Genomic DNA, 25502 nt, shown 5'->3' with positions numbered 1-25502 from the left:
TCTTGAACCGCCGGGATCCCGCGATACTTCTGTTCTCACGCAGGCGCAGTACGTACCAAGCCGGGAGAGTGCACAGTGCATGCGCCGGAAGCCGGCGTACACCTTACTTCGGTGGTGACCATCTTGGAACACCCATCCGGAGGTGTATGGGATCCATGTCTAGGAGCCGAGGGACAGGGAAACCTGTATGCCGCTCCAGACTGGAAGCATGGCTTCTCATTACCTCCAGGTAAGACTTAGAAGCCAGGCCGAGGGACTGAGGAAACCCCCAGTATACAGCCCCCCATGTCCTCATGAGTCACAGCTTAGGGGTAGAGGAAACCCTCTGTATAAAGCATTCAGTATAGATGTCTTCAGCTATCCATGTTCATAGAAGAGAAAAAATACGCTTTCTGAAGGGATTTGGGCTCTATTTAAGGCTACCCGGGACCTCCTAATTGTTTAATTGATTACTGCTGAGTAATATGTCTCTTCTATCCGGTCAGATGAAGTATCTTAACCCTTAAGTGTGCTGCTGTAGGACGATCCGGAAATATGAATTAGTATGGTATGTGTACATGTATGTATCAGTGAATGTATATGTGTATATGTATGTAACAGCATGTGTATATGTATATATTAGTGCATGTATATACAGTGAAGGAAATAAGTATTTGATCCCTTGCTGATTTTGTAAGTTTGCCCACTGTCAAAGACATGAACAGTCTAGAATTTTTAGGCTAGGTTAATTTTACCAGTGAGAGATAGATTATATATAAAAAAAAAAAAAAGAAAATCACATTGTCAAAATTATATATATTTATTTGCATTGTGCACAGAGAAATAAGTATTTGATCCCTTTGGCAAACAAGACTTAATACTTGGTGGCAAAACCCTTGTTGGCAAGCACAGCAGTCAGACGTTGTTTGTAGTTGATGATGAGGTTTGCACACATGTTAGATGGAATTTTGGCCCACTCCTCTTTGCAGATCATCTGTAAATCATTAAGATTTCGAGGCTGTCGCTTGGCAACTCGGATCTTCAGCTCCCTCCATAAGTTTTCGATGGGATTAAGGTCTGGAGACTGGCTAGGCCACTCCATGACCTTAATGTGCTTCTTTTTGAGCCACTCCTTTGTTGCCTTGGCTGTATGTTTCGGGTCATTGTCGTGCTGGAAGACCCAGCCACGAGACATTTATAATGTCCTGGTGGAGGGAAGGAGCTGGTCACTCAGGATTTGACGGTACATGGCTCCATCCATTCTCCCATTGATGCGGTGAAGTAGTCCTGTGCCCTTAGCAGAGAAACACCCCCAAAACATAATGTTTCCACCTCCATGCTTGACAGTGGGGACGGTGTTCTTTGGGTCATAGGCAGCATTTCTCTTCCTCCAAACACGGCGAGTTGAGTTAATGCCAAAGAGCTCAATTTTAGTCTCATCTGACCACAGCACCTCCTCCCAATCACTCTCAGAATCATCCAGATGTTCATTTGCAAACTTCAGACGGGCCTGTACATGTGCCTTCTTGAGCAGGGGGACCTTGCGAGCACTGCAGGATTTTAATCTATTACGGCGTAATGTGTTACCAATGGTTTTCTTGGTAACTGTGGTCCCAGCTGCCTTGAGATCATTAACAAGTTCCCCCCGTGTAGTTTTCGGCTGAGCTCTCACCTTCCTCAGGATCAAGGATACCCCACGAGTCGAGATTTTGCATGGAGCCCCAGATCGATGTCGAGTGACAGTTATTTTGTATGTCTTCCATTTTCTTACTATTGCACCAACAGTTCTCACCCAGCGTCTTACTTATGGTTTTGTAGCCCATTCCAGCCTTGTGCAGGTCTATGATCTTGTCCCTGACATCCTTAGAAAGCTCTTTGGTCTTGCCCATGTTGTAGAGGTTAGAGTCAGACTGATTAATTGAGTCTGTGGACAGGAGTCTTTTATACAGGTGACCATGTAAGACAGCAGTCTTTACTGCAGGCACCAAGTTGATTTGGAGCGTGTAACTGGTCTGGAGGAGGCTGAACTCTTAATGGTTGGTAGGGGATCAAATACTTATTTCTCTGTGCACAATGCAAATAAATATATATAATTTTGACAATGTGATTTTCTTTTTTTTTTTTAATATATTCTATCTCTCACTGGTAAAATTAATCTAGCCTAAAAATTCTAGACTGTTCATGTCTTTGACAGTGGGCAAACTTACAAAATAAGCAAGGGATCAAATACTTATTTCCTTCACTGTATATATATATATGTGTGTGTGTGTGTGTGTGTGTGTGTGTGTGTGTGTGTGTGTGTGTGTGTGTGTGTGTGTGTATGTATATATATATATATGTATGTATCAGTGAATGTATATGTATATATTAGTGTATCTATCTGTATACATGTATATATCAGTATGTGTATATGTATGTATGTATGTATTATTGAATGTATATGTATTTCTGAATTGTATATATCAGTATATGTATGTATTAGTGCATGTATCTGTATATATTTGTATATATAAGGGATACAGCCTTGACACATTTTAGCTATACATTATTTTTTCTATTGCCTTTTTATTGGTCTGAATGTCCCCTATACTAATATTGACTATTATATATGCTGTGTGAACGGATGGTTTTAGGGGGGCCTCCTTACGACAGGACTCCAAGAGCAACCTGAATTTACCATTAATCCCTTTATTGCCTTAGACCACTTAGGAATTTACTATTTACCCCAAGAAAAACTGGTCCTACCTTGCTTGATCCCAATTTTCTATAAATCCGTCCCTGGCTGTTTGTGCTGCCCCCTGGTATCTCCATATCTGCACCCTGTATTACTCTATGTAAAGCTCTATATTATACATGGATGTACTCTTTAAAAATGGATGGGAAATTCTGTTTGATACAGGTTCTATAGAACGTTTGATACAATGCATTCAGAAAGTCTTCAGACCCTTTCAATTTTTTCACATTTTGTTATGTTGAGGATTGTGCTAAAATAAAAATCAATTCAGGTTTTTTCCCCCATCATTTTGCACTCAATACCCCATAATGACAAAGTGAAAACAGAATGTTAGTTCTTTGCTAATTTATTGAATAGGAGAAACTAAAATATTGCAGTGACATAATTATTCAGACTCTTTCCTCAGTACTTTGGTGAAGCACATTTGGCAGTGATAACAGCCTCCAGTCTTCTTGGGATGATGCCACAAGGTTTGCACACCTGGAATTGGGGATTTTCTGCCATTCTTCTCTGCAGATCCTCTCAAGCTCTGTCAGGTTGGATGGTGACGTAGGTGGACAGTCATTTTCAGGTCTCTCCAGAGATTTTCGATTGGGTTCATTAGGGCTCTGGCTGAGCCACTCAAGGACATTCACAGAGTTGTCACTAAGTCACTCCTGTGTTGTCTTGGCTGTGTGATTAGGGTCATTGTCTTGTTGGAAGGTGAACCTGCGGCCCTGTCTGAGGTCCGGAACACTCTGGATCAGGTTTTCATTAAGACTATCGCTGTACTTTGCTCCTTTGTTCTATCCTTCAACCCTGACCAGTCTCCCTGTCCTAGCCGCTGAGAAACACCCCCACAGCATGATGCCGCCACCATGCTTCACTGTAGGGATGGTATTGGGCAAGTGATGAGCTGTGCCTGGTTTCCTCCAGACATGATGTTTATAATTGTGGTAAAAAAGTTCTTGATTTCACCAGACCACAGAATCTTGTTTCTCACAATCTGTGAGTCCTCCAGGCGGGCTTTTGTGTGTCTTTTACTGAGGAGAGGATTCTTTCTGACCACTCTGCCATAAAGCCAAGATTGATGGGGTGCTTCAGTTTCTGGAAGTTTCAGTACATACATAATCTTAGGAGCTCAGCCAGATTGACCATTGGGTTCTTGGTCACCTCTCTTACCAAGACCCTTCTCCCCCGATTACTTGGTTTGGCAGAGCAGCCAGCTCTAGGAAGAGTCCTGGTTGTTCTAAACTTCTTCCATTTAAGACTTATGGAGGCCACTGTGCTCCTGGGAACTTTCAGTGCAACAGAAATAATTTTTCTACCCTTCTCCAGATCTGTACCTCCACACAATCCTGTCTCTGATCTCTACAGGCAGTTTTTTCCTCCTCATGGCTTGGTTTTTGCTCTGATATGCATTGTCAGCTGTCAGAACTTATATAGATAGGGGTGTGTCTTTCCAAATCGTGTCCAATCAAATGAATTTACCACAGGTGACTCCAATCAAGGTGTAGAAACATTTCAAAGATGATCTAGAGAAATGGGAGGCCCACAGAGCTAAATTTCAAGTGTCATAGCAAAGGGTCTGAATACTTATGTCCAGAAGAAATTTTCGTTTTTAATTTTTAATAAATTTGCAAAAAAATATTCTAATGATGTTTTCACTTTGTCATTATGGGGTATTGAGTGTAGAATGATGAAGAAAAACTTGAATTTATTTTTATTTTAGCGCACAAGACCTCAACATAAGAAAATGTAAAGACGGGGTATGGAGACAGACAGGGGAGCCCTAATCTACCCGCCACTCAGTCCCTGCCTACTTGCACGCCCCGTCCTAGGCGACGGCGTACAACTGGGCGACGGTCCCTACTCTCAATAAGTGAACGACAGATAAACAGACAAGGGTACACAACCAGGAAGCTAAGGGAAATGGGGCAGTTGCTCACGGCAACACCGTGAGCAACAAGAGTAGTGAACGAGCCGAGTCAAACCAGGAGTGTACGAGGTACCAAACGCAGAGCAGGAGAGTAGTCAGTAAAGCCAGGGTCAATTTGAAGCAGAAGTCAATAGTACTAGCAGGAGCAGCAGAACCAGGAAACCAGACAGAATCACAGGCAAAGGAAGAGCAGGAAATGAAGATATAAATAGACCGAGGGCGAGAGCTAGCTCCGTCTGGCCAGCCTGAGTGGTAGCAGATCGAGTCACTCTATCAGACCTAGGAGCAGATGCAGACTGATTAACCACGGGCGTCGACACAGAAGCTGTGTCTGGCAGATCCTTTACAGAAAATGTGAAAAAAGTGAAAGGGTCTCAAGACTTTCCACATGCATTGTATATCCAGTACTCCCCCTCTGCTGCGGCTCCTGTCCACAGTGGAGGAGATGATGGACTTTGGATATTTCCAGAATATAGAATGTAAATGTTATATTTATCAGGACCACAATCTTGTCCTAAAATGGAAAATATCATCTCCTTCTGTCCAGTAGGAGAAAGTCCTTAGTTTCTTAGTTATATTTGTTTCTGTCAACAGGAAGTGACAGTTTACTGCTCCCATAAAGGTTGTCACCCAGCGTCTAAGATTCCTGAATGGCAAATCAGCTATTGTTGTTCAGTGATATTTGGGTGGGCCATATATTACTGGGAAGATTTTATCAGGGAAATGCGCCATCTATGCAAGTGAGGGTCCTGAGTATCGTGCTGGGTGCCCAACTATTAAAGGGGTTGTCTGAGATTAGAGAAAAAGGGTGTGCTTTTTTTTCCACAGAAACTGCGCCACTCTTGTCCATGGGCTGTGGCTGCTATTGCACTTCATCCTAATTAGAGGCTTAACTTGAAGATCCCAATATATAGAAAAAACAGGGCCCGCACCGACCATATGTAAGATGGGTGTCATCCTATGTGGCAATGGGGATTTTGGGCCCCTCTCAGGCAGCAGGGTTTAAGTGCAACTGCTACCTTTGCACTCTCTGTAGCTACGAGCCTGATCCCCATTTAATTGAATGGCGCAGGGCTGCAATGCCAGACACAGTCCATGGACAGATGTGGCCGCAGGTCCAGCTCACTGGACAAAGATGTGGCCTGCTGCTCATTTATAGTGTTATATGCGGCCATTTAACTGAATGGTATGGACGGACTAAATCTGTCTTAGGGCTTGTCCACACGTAGCGGAATTGCTGCATATTATTCGTCCGGAATTGCGGATGGAAAATACGCAGCAGAATATAGTAGCAGTAAAGTGGGTGAGATTTAACAAATCTCATCCACACGCTGCGTAAAATTTCCGAGCAGAAATTCACCTGGGGCGCGTATTTTTTGTACCGCAGCATGTCAATTTCTACTGCGGAAAGTGGACTGACAACGGACATATTTTCAATTGGGGAAACCGGAGGAAGAATAGACGCCCAAGGATTCAGCCAATAAATCCGGATTTCTGGACGACTGACTCAGGATCGGATTTTAACACACTTATTGTTGAAAGGGGTAATAACCCTTCAGGACGCGGTTACAAAGGGGTCGGCAGAGGCAGAAAAGGCAACAATGTAGGTTTCAAGAGAAAGCAGGTCTCCTGGAGAAAGTAGGAGATTTAGCCTCTAATGACACCACATTTATTGTTGATTCTGATATCACTATTGCTGGCAATGAGGTTACTGTAATTAATCTTACGGATTTGACATTGACACCAGGTTGTATTTCCTTACTCTCTAAGGGCCTTAATTATTGTATTGATTCAGAATTCGATTACACTAAGTTTGGGATCGATTTATATAGATCAGTACGCAAAATGAATTTACGTCGTGTTTTTTTAAATTAGCCTTTAGCTAGACCAGCCCCGATTGGGGAGGGAAGGGTTAAGGATAGCTAATCAGGTTTTAGTTTAGCGAGAACTTCACTGAGGAAGATAAAAACCTGTTGCATATACTTCTGGACACCCAAATGGATGAGCTAGACTATGACCAAACAATATGTAGTGGTCAAAGATTCATGGGGGGAGTACCGTCCACCTTACCTGCCGGTTCATCTTTGGATATGTTTTTAAAAGTGGTCACATGAGATGTGAAATGTTTAATATATCCCATTGCCACATCCAATTTGTCGGCCGATGAACGAAGAGCACTTAAGTGGCTTAGTTCGAATAATAACATTATCCTGAAGCCGGCAGACAAGGGAGGCAATATTGTATTATTATTATCATAAGAATATTACATACAGGAGGCCCATCGTCAGTTGGACGTCTGCACAGTCTATGAAATGTTGAAAAAGGATCCTACTGTGATATACCTGGGGATATTGAGATCACTATTGAGAAAAGGGCCTGAAGGGGGTTATTTTTCTGATCGATTTGCAGAGAAATTAATTATACCACTTCCCAAAAAAAACATATTGGTATTTCATCCCGAAGATTCATAAATCAATGAGTTGTCCACCAGGACGTCCTATAGTAGCAGGAATTGGCTCTGTGACTGCTATCTAGATTGGATGTTACGTCCATTATTAAAGAATATACCGTCATATCTACAGTACACTAAGGATTTCCTGTTCATTATAATGGACTTTGGTTGGCAACAACATTTTAAGTTGGCTATTATTGACATTGAGGGCCTATACACGCGGGTGTACAGGCTGTCAGACGTCAATTACAGTACACTAAAGGGGATCCCTGCTTCACTGAGTATATTTGTGAGGCACTACAATTTGTGATAAAACATAACTCTTTCCAATTCAATGGAAAATGGTATTGTCAGATAGCCGGAACGGATATGGGGACCCCAGTTGCCCCTACTTTTGCAAACCTTTCTCTTGCTGAATTGGAACAAAAAAATGACATATAATGTATCTAACCCTTTTGCTAAACACTTACAAATCTTTTTGCGCTACATCTACAATATATTTATAGTATGGTCTGGTAGTCAGGATGAGTTTTTGGAATTCATAGAGTATCTTAATAATAATATGAACATGTATTTTACATATAAATTTGGGGATCAAGAGATAGAATTCTTAGAGGTGAACTTAAGTGTAAAAGAGGGATAGCTTCAAACAAGGGAAAATTGCAAACCCACTGCAGCTAACACACTGTTAACCTCTTTACGACAAAGGACAGATATATCCGTGCTGTGCAGGTGTTAGTTCCCGCAAAAGGACGGATATATCCTGGCTCCTGCCGCAACTGCCGGAATCGAAGCGCGCTCCGATTCCGGCAGTGTAACCCATTAGATGCCGCTGTCAATAGCGACAGCGGCATCTAATGTGTCTGTCACCCCATCGGCGCCACGCAAAGAAATCGTGGGGCGCCGTCGGGTTTCCATGGCAGCCGGGGGCCTAATAGATTGCCTATCAGTTTTATACTGACAGGCAATAATGCTTTGGTATACTAAGTATACCAAAGCATTATATAAGCGATCAGCAGATGGCATGGTGAAGTCCCCTGGTGGGACTAAAAAAACTGAAAAATAAAAAAGTTACGGCTCTTGGAATGCGGCAAAAACAAGTCATTATTTTCTAAAAGGCTTTTTATTGTGCAAACGTAGAAAATATATAAAACCTTTACATATTTGGTATCCCCGTAAGGGTATGTTCACACGGCGGGGGTCCGTAACGGCTGAAATTACGGGGATGTTTCAGCCTGAAAACATCCCCGTAATTTCAGCCGTACCGGCATGTGCAGGCGCTTGAACGCCGCGTCAATTACGGCCGTAATTAGCGCTGCTATTCATTGGAGTCAATGAATAGCGGCTCCAATTACGGCCAAAGAAGTGACAGGTCACTTCTTTGACGCGGGCGTCTAGTTACGCGCCGTCATTTGACAGCGGCGCGTAAATATACGCCTCGTGTGAACAGACAAACGTCTGCCCATTGCTTTCAATGGGCAGATGTTTGTCAGCGCTATTGAGGCGCTATTTTCAGACGTAATTCGGGGGAAAAACGCCCGATTTACGTCCGTAAATAGGCCGTGTGAACATACCCTTATCGTGCCGACCCATAGAATAAAGGTAACTAATCGTGCCGATCCATAGAATAAAGGTAACATGTTATTTACGCTGCATAGTAAACGGCGTAAATTTATAACCTGAAAATTAATGCTGGAATAGCTGCTTATTTTCAATTCTCTCCTAAAATAAAGTTAATAAAAGTTAATCTATATATTATAAGCATCTAAAAATGGTGCAATTACAAAATACAACTCGTCCCGCAAAAAACCATCCCTTATATGTCGACGGAATAAAAAAAAGTTACGACTCTTGGAATGCGACCGTCAGAAAACAAAAAATAATCCTAGGTCATTAACGTGCGAAATGGCCTGGTCATTAAGAGGTTAAGGTTTGATAGCTATCACCCCAAGCACATCATGAAATCTCTTCCGTATGCCCAATTTTTAAGGCTAAGGAGACTTAACAAAATGAGGAAGCGTTCTTTGAACAATCAGAGGAACTTAGTCAGAAATTACTTTCACAGGGATACCCCTCTTACCTCATTGCTAACGTTTTAGCGATTTGTATTATCCTTTGGTCATAGTCCCATGAGTGATGTCATATGTTCTAGTATCTAGAACAATTACCATCTGGTTGAGAACGATCCGTTGCTAATGGAGGTTGCAATCAGACGACAAAAGCTATTTAATGAGCTGTATAGGCTATTCCCTCATTAATCCATCATCAATTAAGCAGGTAAAAGGTCTGGAGTTTATTCCAAGTTTGGCATTTGCATTTGGAAGCTGTTGCTGTGAACACACAACATGAGGTCAAAGGAGCTCTCAATGCAAGTAAAACAGACCATCGTTAGGCTGAAAAAAAAAATGAAAAAATCCAACAGAGAGAAATCACAAATGTTAGGAGTGGCCAAATCAACAGTTTGGTACATTCTTGAAAAAAAAGAGAGCACTAGTGATCTCATGAACTCCAAAAGGCCGGAACGTCCATGGAAGACAACAGTGGTGGATGATCGCAGAATACTTTCCATGGTGAAGAAAAACCCCTTCACAACATCTACCAAAGTGAAGAACACTCTCCTGGAAGTAGGTGTATCAGTATCTAAGTCTACCATAAAGAGAAGACTTCATGAGAGCAAATACAGAGGGTTCACCACAAGGTGCAAACCATTAATCAGCCTCAAAAATAGAAAGTCCAGATTAGACTTTGCCAAACAACATCTAAAGAAGCCGCCCAGTTCTAGAACAGCATGAAACTAAGATCAACCTGTACCAGAACGATAGGAGGAAGAAAGTATGGAGAAGTCTTGGAACGGCTCGTGATCCAAAGCACACCACATCCACTGTAAAACATGGTGGAGGCAGTGTGATGGCATGGGCATGCATGGCTGCCAAAGGCACTGGGTCACTAGTGTTTATTGATGATGTGACTGAAGATAGAAGCAGCCGGATGAATTCTGAAGTGTTCAGGGATATATTTTCTGCTCAGATTCTACCGAGTGCGGCAAGGTTGATTGGACGTCGCTTCACAGGACAGATGGACAATAACCACTGGCGTAGCTATAGGGGTCACAGCGGTCGCAATTGCGACCGGGCCCCGAAGCCAGGGGGGCCCACGGCCCCCCGCATCACATCAATAAAAAGTTACTATAGTAACTCGGGCCGCGGGCCCCTGTTACTATAGTAACATACTTTACTTACCTTCCTGGTTCCGGATCGCAGCGGAGGTCCTGACGTCAAGCGCTGTGCGCAGCGCATGACGTCACAGCGCTATGCGCCGCGCACAGCATCGAGACGACAGAACTCCCGCCGCGGCCGAAGAGGAAGGTAAGGTTAGCCCTGACTGGCGGGGTCCAACTCCCGGGACCCGCCAATCAGCTGTTTTGAAAGGGCCGCAGCACTCGTACGAGAGCTGCTCCCCTTCATTCCGGTCACACTGTGAATCCGTGTCGGCGATTCACAGTGTGAGCAAGTAGTGAAATGAAGGGGAAGCAGCTCTCGTACCAGTGCTGCGGCCCCTCCAAAACAGCTGATTTGTGGGTCCCGAGAGACACATCAGCTATTGATGGCCTATCCTGAGGATAGGCTATCAATGTTTAGGGACTGTACAACCCCTAAGCCTATGATGTAGCAGGCTTAGGGGGCCCATGAGACAGGATCACAGATTGTGTGATCCTGTCTGCTGGGCCCTGTATCTAAGCCAATCACATGGTAGGCTTAGATACATGGCCCATGCGTGATCCTGTCTGCTGGGCCCTGTATCTAAGCCAATCACATGGTAGGCTTAGATACATGGCCCATGCGTGATCCTGTCTGCTGGGCCCTGTATCTAAGCCAATCACATGGTAGGCTTAGATACATGGCCCATGCGTGATCCTGTCTGCTGGGCCCTGTATCTAAGCCAATCACATGGTAGGCTTAGATACATGGCCCATGCGTGATCCTGTCTGCTGGGCCCTGTATCTAAGCCAATCACATGGTAGGCTTAGATACATGGCCCATGCGTGATCCTGTCTGCTGGGCCCTGTATCTAAGCCAATCACATGGTAGGCTTAGATACATGGCCCATGCGTGATCCTGTCTGCTGGGCCCTGTATCTAAGCCAATCACATGGTAGGCTTAGATACATGGCCCATGTGTGATCCTGTCTGATTGGCCCTGTATATAAGCCTACCACTGTAAAGGATCTGCCAGGCACTACGTCTGTGGATACTCCCAGGATTAATCAGTCAACACCTGAGGCCAGACCTCTTAGACTGACACCGGCTCCCACCAATCAGGGTGGCAGGCTCAGGAGTGGGAGAGCCTATCGCGGCCTGGTCAGTCGGAGTTAGCTCCGCCCCCTGTCCATTTATACCTGCCGTTTTCTCTTCCTCATTGCTTGTTATTCTTCTTGGATTCCTGGCCCCACTGCTGCCTTGCTCCAGCCTGCTTCTGCCGTGCTTCTGCCTTGCTTCAGTTCCCGCTTATCCTGCTTCGCTCTGCCCCTGGCTTGCTTCCTGCTCCGTGCTCTGCGTTTGTATACTCCACTACATCCTGATCCTGACTGGCTCGTTCACCACTCCGTTTCCTCACGGTGTTCCGTGGGCTACTGCCCCTTCCCTTGCTTGTTCCCTGTTTGTATCCCCTTGCACCTAGTCAGCGTAGGGACCGCCGGCAAGTTGTACCCCGTCGCCTAGGACGGGTCGTTGCAAGTAGGCAGGGACAGGGCGGTGGGTAGATTAGGGCTCACTTGTTCCCTTCACCTCCTTCCTGCCATAACAACCACACTGTAGGTTTAGATACAGGGCCCCAGCACACAGTAATCTTATACTGTATACTGTATACTGTACAGTGTACTGTACTGTATACTGTATCTAAGCCTACATTGTGGTAGGCTTAGATACAGGGTCCCACAGACAGTATCACACATGGGCCCTGTATCTAAGCCTAACACACGTGTTACAAATCATTTTTTGTGTGTTTTCTTACAGGTTCGGTCGTTGGACTACGTCGGATTCCAGGACTACTTCGATGATGGCTTTTTTTTTATTATCAATAAAATGGTTAATGAGGGCTGTGTGTTTTTTTTTTTATTTCAATAAAATATTTTTTCTATGTCTTTGTGTTTTTTTTTAAACTATATTACTACCGCCTTAGTAATGGCCGCCGGCTGATTGACAGCATCCATTGCTAAGGCGGGGCTTAGTGTTAGCCGGTGCAGAGGCTAACACTAACCCCCTTTATTACCCCGGTACCCACCGCCACCAGGGGTGCTGGGAAGAGCCGGGTACCATCCAGTGCTTGAACATCTGTAGTGATGGTCGGTCACTGGGGTGGCCGCAGGATGGTATTATCAGGAGGGGAAAGGCCAAAAACAGTGGCCCGTCCCACCCTGGTAATGCTAGGCTGCTGCTGCTTTATTGTATCTGGCTGGTTATGAAAAATGGGGGGGACCCCACGTCATTTAAAAAAAAAAAAAAATTATTGGAAAGAACGATGTGGGGTCCCCCCCCAATTTTCATAACCAGCCAGATACAACACAGCAGCAGCAGGCAGCATTAACAGGGTGGGAAAGGCCACTGTTTTTGGCCTTCCCCAGCCTAATACTACCAGCCTGCGGCCACCCCGGTGCCTGCCCGTCACTACAGAAGGTTGGGTACTGGTTCGTACCCGGCTCTTCCCAGTACTCCTGGTGGCGGTGGGTACCGGGGTAATAATGGGGGTTAGTGTAGCCTCTGCACCGGCTAACATTAAGCCTCGCCTTAGTAATGGAGGTTGTCAATCAGCCAGCGGCCATTACTAAGGCGGTGATAATAAAGTTTAAAAAGATACAAGCACATAGAAAAAATATTTTATTGAAATAAAAAAACAACCCTCATTAACCATTTTATTGAGAATAAAAAAACGCCGTCATTGAAGTCCTCGTATCCGAAGTCCAACATCCGAACCTGTAAAAAAACACAAACACACAAAAATAATCAGTAACACATAAAGAAGCAAAATTATTATTCTTACCTTTCCTGGGTCCAGCGCTGGAGACGCAATGTCAGCGAGCTGGGCCCTGTATCTAATCCAATCATGTGTGATACTGTCTGCTGAGCTGTGTATCTAATCCAATCATGTGTGATACTGTCTGCTGGGCCCTATATCTAATCCAATCATGTGTGATACTGTCTGCTGGGCCCTATATCTAATCGTATCTTGTGTGATACTGTCTGCTGGGCCCTATATCTAATCCGATCATGTGTGATACTGTCTGCTGGGCCCTGTATCTAATCGTATCTTGTGTAATACTGTCTGCTAGGCCCTATATCTAATCCGATCATGTGTGATACTGTCTGCTGGGCCCTGTATCTAATCGTATCTTGTGTAATACTGTCTGCTGGGCCCTATATCTAATCCGATCATGTGTGATACTGTCTGCTGAGCCACTGTATCTAATCCTATCATGTGTGATACTGCCTTCTGAGCCACTGTATCTAATCCTATCATGTGTGGTACTGTCTGCTGAGCCACTGTATCTAATCCTATCATGTGTGGTACTGTCTGCTGAGCCACTGTATCTAATCCTATCCATAGTTTATAGGGTCGTAGTGCTATAGATATGCTATGATGTCTCCTATACACACTTTTTTTTGGTGCGGACACATATGTATTGAGGCTATTTCCCTGACATATTAAGCCCTGAGGGTATGTTCACACGGCAGCATCTGTTACGGCTGAAATTACGGTGCTGTTTTCAGGAGAAAACAGCACCGTTATTTCAGCCGTAATGGCATGTGCAGGCGTCTTTGGCTGCGTCCATTACGGACGGAATTGGAGCTGTTTTTCTATGGAGTCCATGGAAAATGGCTTCATTTACGTCTGAAGAAGTGACAGGCACTTCTTTGACTCGGGCGTCTATTCACAGCGGCGCGTAAAAAAAAATGACCGTTGGCACAGAACATCGTAAGACCCATTCAAATGAATGGGCAGATGTTTGCCAACGCTTTTGAGCCGCATTTTTGGATGTAATTCAATGCTAAAACGCCCGAATTACGTCCGTAAATAGGGTGTGTGAACCCAGCCTTAGTGACGCCCCCGGCTGCTAGTGCTGCATTGTTGGGTCACTTAGGAGACCCAGCGATGCAGCTGAAAGCTGCGGACCGTCGGCCATGAGAAGTTTGCAGGGGGGGGGGCCCAGTAAGAATTTTTGCATCGGGGCCCATGAGCCTTTAGCTACGCCCCTGACAATAACCCAAAACATACTGCGAAAGCAGCCCAGGAGTTTTTTAAGGCAAAGAAGTGGAATATTCTGCAATGACCAAGTCAATCACCAGATCTCAACCCGATCGAGCTGCATTTCACCTGCTTAAGACAAAACTTAAGGCAGAAAGACCCACAAACAAGCAACAACTGAAGACGCTGCAGTAAAGGCCTGGCAAAGCAGCACAAAGGAGGAAACCCAGCGTGTGGTGATGTCCATGGGTTCCAGACTTCAGGCCGTCATTGCCTGCAAAGGTTTCTCTACAAAGTATTAAAAAAAAACATTTTATTTATGGTAATGTTAATTTGTCCAATTACTTTTGAGCCCCTGAAATGAGGAGGTTGTGTAGAAAAATGGTTGCAATTCCTAAACGTTTCACAGGATATTTTTGTTCAACCCCTTGAATTAAACTGTCTACACTTCAATTGCATCTCAGTTGTTTCATTTCCAAACCAATGTGGTGGCAAGCAGAGCCCAAATCATGAAGATTGTGTCACTGCCCAAATAATTCTGGACCTAATTGTAGGAGGGGGGGTTGAATATTACTACCCATGTTACTATGTTCATATGTCGTAATAGGTGATTAATATTATATCACACTGCTATCTATTGCGATCACAAAGAGCAAAAATCGCTGCGCATATAATGGCTTAAGGCTAGGGCGATACAGCGACTTTGGCCGCGACGCAGGTCACACTGCCAAAGATTGCAACTTGCAGCCGTAAAGCGACCACATTGACTTTCATTATATGCAATGCAGGCAACGCTACACAGCGATCTTTCGACGTACGACCTGTGTCACAGCCATAGACGCCGTGAAGCCTAAGGCTCCACATTGATATCTTATTCGATATGTTGCAATGCGGTCTCACATGATATTGCATGCAATAAGTACATTGATGTAATGCAATTTTTTGCAAATTTATCTGAATTGTACAATATGTACACAAGCCATTTGATGCAACCCCATACATAAGACTCAATAATGTGCGATATTACATTGCTACATAGCGGGGTTGCATTTGTAAAATAATCGTGACCAGTTGGTCGTCATAGAACCCTAGCCTATAGTGCACCTGTCATAAGATGCCACTAAAGAGTTAAATTAAGTGGCCTGACTGCAAACATCCCTCTAAAACGTGAGAATAGCCATGTCCAATGAAGGATTTCCATTCTATTGTGTTACCCATTGTCCAATTCAGCTGAATAGTGGAAGTCTAGTCAATCCTTTGTGAGGTAAATACATCAGCTGCAGAAATCTCTCTCCTTTGATCACAGCTTGCTACAATGTATCATCGCAGGTAAAATTTTCAGGTCACAGAGGATTGTCTAGAATGAATACAGTGCTAACAAACCCTCAGCTGTGAGAAGTATAAGGGTATGTTCACACGGCAGCGTCCGTAACGGCTGAAATTACGGGGATGTTTTCAGGAGGAAACATCCCCGTAATTTCAGCCGTAACGGCATGTGCAGGCGCTTGAACGCCGCGTCCATTACGGACGGAATTGGCGCTGCTTTTCATTGGAGTCAATGAATAACGGCTCCAATTGCGCCCAAAGAAGTGACAGGTCACTTCTTTGACGCGGGCGTCTATTTACGCGCCGTCATTTGACAGCGGCGCGTAAATATACGCCTCGTGTGAACAGACAAACGTCAGCCCATTGCTTTCAATGGGCAGATGTTTGTCAACGCTATCGAGGCGCATTTTTCGGACGTAATTCAGAGCAAAAACGCCCGAATTACGTCCGTAATTAGTGCGTGTGAACATACCCTTAGATCTGTACAGGTTTTTAGCCTCTGGATGAAAACAAAAATGTTCTCATTCACTGACTGCAAGCAGAGATCTTAAAAATTCTGAGGACTTGAAACACAACGTATATAAGAAAGTTGCAGAACTTTTCATTATGATTAAGCTTTATTCTCAGAAAAAGTAAACAACATTTTATTCTTTTTTTTTTTTTTAGAATTCAGAATTTTTTTGGAGTCCTGAATTGATCTTAGTGCTGAAGAGAACAGAATTGTATTATCTGATGTGGGCGTAACTTTTGGTGAGTTGTTGAATAATATATTTGATGGCTGATCTATAGTTAGGGCTGTTATATCTACTTCTATTGTAGATGGAAAATTAGTTTGTAATAAAACAAAACCTCACACAAGACGCGCTCTTCTTGTGCATGAAGTGGGCCGGTTATCTTTAAGGGTTACAAACCTTTTACCATTTACATATTAGCAATTCAAAGGCCTAACTTTAGTATTTTAATAATGATGTAATAGTGCTATATTTATAACGTACATAAATTCTATGGCCGATAATCATTAGATACAATAATATGTGAAGACAGAGACAAAACATTTAAAGGGGTTATCCCACCACGAAAACGTATCACCTATTCACAAGATAGGTGATAAGTGTTTGATCGTGTTTGATCACTGGGGATCCCACCATTTGGATCCCCACCAATCAAGAGAACAGAGGTCCCGAGTCCCATTATGAAAAGAGCGGCACGTAACGCATAGGCGATGCAGCTTCATTCATTCTCTATGGCACATCCGGAGATAGCTGAGTGCTGTTCACAGGGCTATCTCCGGCAGTCTCATAGAGAATGAATGGAGCGTCAGCGCGCATGCTACCTGCCGCTCCATTCATACAGGGGACTTGGGACACTCGTTCTCTTCATCGGTGGGATTCCCAGCAGTCGGACCCCCAGCAAACACTTATTACCTATCTTGTAGATATGTGATACGTTGTTGTGGTAGGATAACCCCTTTAAGCTATCCCTCTGCACTGCAGGTAAACCTTTCTTATTGTATTCACTTGTATGGGGTGAAACTGCAATACCAGATACGTTCATTAACAAGAGTGATGCGGTTTATGAAAGGGAATGTATAATGAGAAAACTATGTATTATTCATATAGAAAAGTATCCGGCACACAAATGTGGTTCAATTTTGCGATTTTATTAAATTCGATGCCATGGGCAATGTGCGTGCAACGTTTCGGTTCAACGACCTTCGTCAGGCACTAGATCCCACTTGGCGTATGATTCTTGAATTATATCGTGCTGCAGTCAGTATGGCGGCTTGCCGCTTAGTTTTGGCGCTCTTTCAATCTTGTGCGCTCTGAACCAACACAAATATGTATTATTCATATCAGGTCTTTATTATTAAAATATTTTATTTTTGTTTTACTTTTTACGTGACTATCCATATACAAGAAAAAAAAATCCTGAAATATTCAAGTTTTCACACTGTCCACTGGAGCACGAACGAATGGATGACATTTCCTGTTTCCTTCAGCTCACTTGTTACCTTTGCTGTGTAGACTAGGGCAGGGTCAGCAGAGTCATCTCATTATAATTAGATAATGGAGCATTTCATGACAGATGACAGCTCTATTGTACTGAAGGTGGCTTAGATAAAGTAGGATAGTAACACTGCACAAAGATAAGGCTACAACAACAAATAAATAGAACAAACAGATAGGAGAAAAAAATGACTGCCACAAACTGTGCCAAAAAAGGCGTACATGCCGTGCACCAAATTGTTTACATGTTTTAGATGCTTTTTGCGCCTTACTAAACACCTCAAGTGTCTTGAAAAGGGTGTGTGCCAAAGTCAAGTCCTAAAATGTGCCAAATTTCTTAATGACGTGTGCCACAATTTTAGTGCAAAATACTGGAGTAAGCCAGCCAAGAGGTGGCGGTGGCATAAGTTAGAGAACATATTATCTTAAAACTTTGCTTTTTTTCATTATTATGTATACATATAATAATAATAATAATAATAATAATATGAGACAAACCCTTTAACTCATGGCTCACTAATGATGCATTCCTAAAAGGTTAAGAAGGATCTTAGAGATTAGTATATTTAAACAATCCTTTTCCCGGGACTCATCATATAAGTGGTTCCATTTCATTACACCATAGTTTTCAGGATTTTTCAAAAATTGTTTTCGCTCAGGCCAGAGGGTGTGGATTGTGTTTCTCACGTTATGTCCGTTCAGCTCAGCGACAGCAAAACCTAGTACTGTACTTTTACCAGCCACTCAATAAAGTGATTTATGGAAACAATGTGCACGATATACGCCATACTGTGTATTTTCTTTCACCAGCCTAAACAAAAACAGCAGGCGGTGTTCAGGAGAATGCAGGCTTTTTTTTACACGGCCAGAAGAAAGGAGCAGGACTGCTGCAGCTGACACCTAGTTGGCACTAGAGCAAATCATTTAAGATCAATAGTAAAATCAATGATGATCCGGGCGCAGCTGACTAGAGGGAACGCTGGCACCTGAGTGGTGACAGTGCACAGAGAGGAACACTTTATAAGAGACTGCTTCCCTGGTGTGATGAGAGCGCTGTGCTGCTACCTGCTCTTTATTGAAGCTGTAAAGTTTTTGTCATTTAAGTCACATTATAGCTGGAGACAAAAAATTCCCACTCGGTTAACAGACACCTATTCACAAAGTGTATGGACATATGGACGTCGAAGGGTTTTTAGCCATTTACCACATTCTGCAGAGGCTCCTTTTTATTTCTTTTTTTAAGTTGAAATATTATTTCATGTCTTTTTCTGCATTTTTGTTATATGCATCATGCAAAATATCATGACGTGGAACTAATATTGCAAAAAATGGCCCTAAGGGCTCATGTACAGTGCATTACGAATTAGTACACCCTTTGAGTTGTATGGAGCCATAATATGTCAACCCATATTCCTGTATTCAGATGTATCCAGGAGTGAGAAGTAATAGCTTTCAAGACAATGGCAGGAGACTTGACTTTGACCTTGAAGAATAAAGAACAGCAAGAATAGAGATTATTTATTTATCTACAGTTCTGGATGGAGCCAAAAATGCCTCACATTGATTTCAATGGGAGGCGGAGGCGTTTTTTTTTTATCCCGCGAGCGGAAAAACTGTCTTGCGGGAAAAAGAAGTAACATGCCCTATCTTCGGGCGTTTACGTCTCTGACCTCCCATTGACATCAATGGGAGGCAGAGAAAGTGTATTTTGCGGCGTTTTTTGCCCATCGCCGCTCAATGGCCGGCGTGCAGGCAGAGCAAAATCTACCTGCAAAAAACTCAGTGTGAACCCAGCCTTAGATGGCAAGTATATAAAAATTATGGCCTGGTTTATTTTCATAATAAACACTATCTGGCCAAAAGTATGTAAATCCCTGACCATCACACCAATAGAAGCTTGTTGGACATCCCATTCCAAAACCGCTACTCGCCTCTTAATAAATTTGTCTCATCTTCTGCTGTTCGTGCACTAAAAATGGAAATCAACTGCAGCTACGAGCTGTTGTAGATTTCCTATATAAATGTACGCCAGTTTCTGGCATAAATTGTAGTAAATGTGTTGGGCCGAGGGTGGCACTGCCCCATCAACTAAGCCCCACCCATGTCTTTTAAAGTGGTGTGGGTGGTGGAAAACAGTGAGAAGCTGCTGGCCAGACAGATACGAGACAGGCACAGGTAGACTGTACCTTGATGGATGGAGGCTTGACTGCAGATCACAGGTGACAGGTGGATAGCAAACCGTAGAAGACTGACAGGTAGCTGGACACAGGCAGGTAGCAGGACACAGGCAGGCAGTAGACATCTGAACACCGGCAGATAACAGAAAGAACCAGCGGACTGGATACAGACTGGTAGTGGATAACCGAATGCTGGCTGAAAACTGGTAGCAATTGCAGACAGGATATATTCTGGTAACGGACAACTGGCGACAGGCTGATAACTGATAGCAATAGCGGACCAGATTAGATGCATACAGGAACTTTCGCTGGATAACTCTAGGTTGTTCCAATATTGCTCAGGCACCTGGAAGGTCGTGAATGTGCCTTAAATAGTCCAGGAGAGCAGCAGGTATTGGTTGGATGCATTTCGAATTTCGCATACACTGGCCCTTTAGGAGATGGCCGAAGCGCGTGGTTGCATACCAGGGACACAGCGGCCACGAGCAGAAGATAGCAGGGGATGTCGTTGGCATCATAGGGGAACAGGCCACCGAGGAAGGTAAGAGACCCCGCGACGGGGACTGCTGGCAGGGGTGGGACGCGCCGCCGGCGTTACAGTGCGCCATAATTTGCGCCTTTTGAAAGCCAGAAATCTAACACAAAGCCGTTTACAAATTCCCTAATAGCATTAACATTACACTTCACTGGAAATAAGGCATCAAATGCTGAAAAACAGACCCAGACCATTACCCCTCCTCCACCAAATGTTACAGTAGACACTATGCATTCCGGTAGGTAACATTCTCCTGTAATCCGCCAAACCCATATTTCTCAATCAGACTGCCAGATAGTGAGCCGGTATTCATCACTCCAGAAAACACATTTCTCCAGAGTACAGTGGTGGTGTGCTTTACACCACCCCAGCCGATACTTGGCATTGTGCATGGTGATCTTAGTCTTGTGTGCAGCAACTATGGAAACTTATTTCCTGAAGGCAGATCATCTGCGGAAGATCTAGCAGATCAGAAAGGACATTTAAAGTCACTGGGGTCTTCGGTAGGAGCCATATTACCATCAATGTTTGTCTATGGATGTAAGCTGAAGGTAGAAGGGGGCACGATGGTGGATACCCCTCAGAGATGTTGCGGAGAAAGAAGAAATGAAGTAGGAGTTATAGTGCCAAAACTTTAACTTTCTCTTTAAATTATATACAATTCTTACTGATGCTAATGGTGCACACGACCACAGACTATATTTACAATTTTCCACTTTGGGAACCACAAGATTAGTTACGGCTTAGGCTGGCAAGATGGCTGGCTTATTCTGAAATGACCGGCAGACACAGATTCAAGGGCACCCCTCCTTTAGGAGGACTTCTACTTTGGACCTATTAGGCCTCAAGATGGTGGTTGCTATTGCGTTACCTCGAACCTAGTGACAGTCGAGATGGTGGCTGCAGGCTGCTCTGTAAAAGGGTTCTGTAACCCCCAAAATGGAACAACTTTCTAGCCTTAGTCTTTGACATCTCTCTTTCGTGTTACGTCTCACTCTCTCACGCCCTTCATCCCCTACCCACGATCTGCCCCACCCCTCTCTGCTCACTCTTCAGGAGCTGTCGCCACCCTAGGCCCAAGGATAGATACAACTGGTCTTCACCAGTCCAACACAGGCTCCTTAGTTTCAGCTCCTCACTATCGGTCTCCTCCTATAGCAGATTTTACTACTTTATTTTTCTCTCTCGCTCTTTTGATAACGCTGAGCTCAGGTCACGCCAACTTCCTCCCAACATTGAACATTGTTTGGCGGGCTCAACGCTGTTTTATACTGTAAGTGCCGCCCCTCACCAGATTGATTTTATGTACTTGTGTTTGCAATGGGTGTTGCTGAAACACTTGGACTTAAAGGAAACCTGTCACCAGCATTTCACCTATTAATCCAGCAATACATGGTGGTAGTGGGTGAAAAATAATTTCTATATAATCTATAATTATCTTCTTAGTCGGCTCTGTAGCTTTAATATTCAGGTTTTTAGTGTTCCCACACGTATGCTAATAAGAATAAAAGAGTCAAATCTTTGTTTGAAAAGAGTCATATCTTCATTCCCGAAGTCTTTCTGAGTTTACCCCGCCTCTTTACTTTTGATTGACAGCTCCTCGCCTTCCCCCAGCACACACAATCCCGCGCTTGTGCATTGATGTCCTATTCTGGTGTGTGCGCACAAAGGGACACCGGATTATTACAATAAAAAGCGCAAAATGTTTGCAGACCGTTATTTACAGTCGGAGGAGGAGTTTAGGAGAGGGCATAACAGCAGTAAACTTTTGACAGCAGTGGCCAGTGAGGGGTAAGTAAAGTTCAATAGGTGAAATGCTGGTGACAGGTTCCCTTTAATAATTAAGAGGGGTGTCTGCATACTTTTTTCTATATAGTGTATACAACCGCTGGACGCATAGCGGATTAGTTGCAGATTTTCTGTCCTGATTTTCAATCATAAAACTCGCAGTGGAAGACTGTACCGAAGCAAGTGGATGAGATGTAAAAAATCTCATCCACATGTTGCTGAACATTTGACGCACGAAAATCAGAGCATGCTGCAGATTTTTACCATATTATACTTGATTGTCTCTTTAAGGCAAACACATATGATTTAGGCCCCATTCACATCACATTATTGCTCTAATTTTATCGTGTACGTCGGGAAAGATCCTTTTGACCTCCATACGTCGGTAAACCTTTTTTTTTTGAAGGATGGAATACCGTAGTAGACTACGCTAGTCCATGCTGAGGGATGTTATTGAAAAAACGTATACCTCACGGTATACATTTTTTAACATGGGAGCCTATGGGTGATGGATTCCAGGTGCTTCCCCAGAGCCCCCAAAGTGCTAGCCAGCGCTCTGCCCGAGGACTCCAGCACTGCTCCTGATGTCACTGACAAATATATACAATGACATCAGGAGCTCCCACAGAATCGGAATCCACAGGCACAGCACTAGCTGATGCTCTGCCCAGGGACTCCTGCACATATATGGACCGTGACATCAGGAGCAGTGCCGAAGTCCATGGGCAAAACGCTAGTAGATGCTCTGCATCTGGACTCCGGACCTGGGAAAGCTCCTGACATCACTGTCCATATATGGACAGTGAGTTCAGTGGTTTTTCTACGGCCAGTCCCCGGGCAACGTATCCCACTGTGTGCCATACAGTGGGATACATTTGGGCCTTCCGTCGGAGCTATGGGTCGGGAGTCCTCCCGACATACTCCTCCAAAGGAACGCCTTAACGTGATGTGAATGGGGCCTTAGATGTATAAGTAAACAATGGCGGCACTATTGATCTGTATTATGCACTTATAGGCACTCTGCGTTTGACCGCATGCCCCAATGAGGAATCAAATTATCCAAGAATCAGTTCTTCTAGAGGATTATACCTCCCTGATAGGAAGGACAGAGGTACAAAACAGATCCATAGCAGGCTAAGTGCTTATTTAGACGAACGTGATATACGTCCGTGCAACGCGCGTGATTTTCACGCGCCTCGAACGGACCTATGTTAGTCTAGGCAGCCGTGCAGACTGTCTGTGATTTTTACGCAGCGTGAGTCCGCTGCGTAAAACTCACGACATGTCCTATATTTGTGCGTTGTTCGCGCAGCATGCACCCATTGAAGTCAATGGGTGCATGAAAATCACGCGTAGCACACAGAAGCACTTCCGTGTGACGCGCGTTATTCGCAAAACAGCAGTAAAAAGTATGAATGAAAACAGAAAAGCACCACAGATGTTTCTCTCCTCTCCGCTGTCAGAGCGGGGCCGTGGCTGTGTATCACAGCCGTTGTCCCGCTCTCGATTTCACGCAGAGACGGCTGTCACACAGGACGAGAATGCTCGTCCTAATGCGCGAAGTACTCGCCGCTCAGGACGAGCATTTTCGTCCTGTGTCGGCAACCAGTTAAAGGCTATGTAAACCTTTGAGGGTTTTTTTATTTTTATAAATAGATCAGTCAGTGTGTTTTGTGTAACTTCTTAATTAGTTTTTATTAAAAATAATTTTTACTTTTTGAGATACAGCTGTTCTGTATTCTCTATACAAAACTGCTGTATCGTTTGCTATTACCTGTATCCGTCAATCCCGTGGACCTGACAGGGTTCAGTGTCAGAAGCTCCTGTGGGTCTCTGACACGCAGGATCCACCTGTAATTGATCACATCTAAGTTATGAACTTAGATGTAATAGATAAGGCCACGTTCAGACATGGCGGAATTGCTGTTGAATGCCGCTGTGGACAGTCCGCAGTGGAATTCTGCAGCCAGCAGCCGTTTTTTACATTCGTTTCTATACATTTTTAGGAAACTTAGTTTAGTCTTTGCGGAAAATGTTGCGGAAAACTGTGCGGAAATTAGGCTGCGATGCAGAACTTTCTCTCCATAGCATGCTCATTATGTTGCGGAGAAGCAGCGGAATTTCACTGCGTATTTCAGCCTTTGCAATGCAAAAACTGAAATCTGTGGCACGTCCGCTGTAATATCTGCAACGTCTGAATTACCTGTCAAATATGCAAATGTTGGTGCAGATTTGTTGCGTAATTGCCCCAAATGTGCACCAACATTTGCAGCAAAATTCTGCCACGTCTGAACGTGGCCTAACAGGTTATCAGAGACACGCAGGACCCGCTCCCACTGAACCCGCCCGGTCCGCTAACCTGACGGGAACAGGATTTAGCACAAGATACAGTTGTTCTGCATAGAGAATACAGAATAGCAGTATCTAAAAAGTAAAAGGAATATTTAATAAAAACTAATTGAGAAGTTACACAAAATACACTGACTGATCTATTTATTTAAAAAAAAGCCCTCAAAAGGTTTACATAGCCTTTAAGACATTGATCCCGTGCCTTAGGCAACATGCACACGACTGCATGGGGCCACGATTGCACGGCCGTCTACCCACGGCCATCCGCATTTTTGGGCCGTGATCCCATACAAAGTAACAAAGCACAAAAAAACGGACATGCTTCATAATTCCTGGCACAGTTCTACGGCACGGACACCCATCCATAGCGATACGGAAAGGTGTTTGCGGCCCACAGAACTGAATGGGTTCCGTAAAACTGCGGACCTCGTCACGGTCCGCGGTTTTAGGGTATGTGCACACACACTAATTACGTCCGTAATTGACGGACGTATTTCGGCCGCAAGTACCGGACCGAACACAGTGCAGGGAGCCGGGCTCCTAGCATCATAGTTACATACGATGCTAGGAGTCCCTGCCTCGCTGCCGGACAACTGTCCCGTACTGAAAACATGATTATAGTACGGGACAGTTGTCCTGCAGCGAGGCAGGGACTCCTAGCATCGTACATAAGTATGATGCTAGGAGCCCGGCTACCTGCACTGTGTTCGGTCCGGTACTTGCGGCCAAAATACGTCCGTCAATTACGGACGTAATTAGTGTGTGTGCACATACCCTTACGGTCGTGTGCATGGGGCCTTAATCCTGACTGAATCTACTAACATTCTGCCAGCAATGCATGTGAATGAGTTTTTTTTATACCCAATTTACGCTGTAAGGAAAATATCCACGCGGAATAATGAACATTTTAAAATCCACAGAATGTTCATTATTGACGCAAATTCTGCACTGAAAAGCAACAGATTAGCTCCATTAAATTACAAATTAAATGAATTAAAAA

At 44.1% G+C, this 25502-nt stretch overlaps 1 protein-coding gene across 2 annotated transcripts in view; it reads left to right on the top strand.

The window, feature by feature from the left end:
- Nucleotides 1-25502, top strand: part of ZBTB7C (zinc finger and BTB domain containing 7C) — a 271241-nt gene that overhangs the window by 105024 nt on the left and 140715 nt on the right. Inside the window, exon 2 of one of the 2 annotated variants that reach the window (XM_075854958.1) lies at nt 16314-16397. The exons of the other annotated variant lie outside the window; for it this stretch is intronic. The gene's annotated coding sequence lies outside the window, so the exon portion shown is untranslated. The remainder of the gene's footprint in view (nt 1-16313; nt 16398-25502) is intronic. 2 annotated transcript variants of the gene reach the window in all.

Source organism: Rhinoderma darwinii, chromosome 1, assembly GCF_050947455.1.
Source record: "Rhinoderma darwinii isolate aRhiDar2 chromosome 1, aRhiDar2.hap1, whole genome shotgun sequence".
Taxonomy (NCBI): Eukaryota; Metazoa; Chordata; class Amphibia; order Anura; family Rhinodermatidae; genus Rhinoderma; species Rhinoderma darwinii.
The sequence above is the reverse complement of the archived record's forward strand: the minus strand, read 5'-3'. Positions and strand labels throughout refer to the sequence as shown.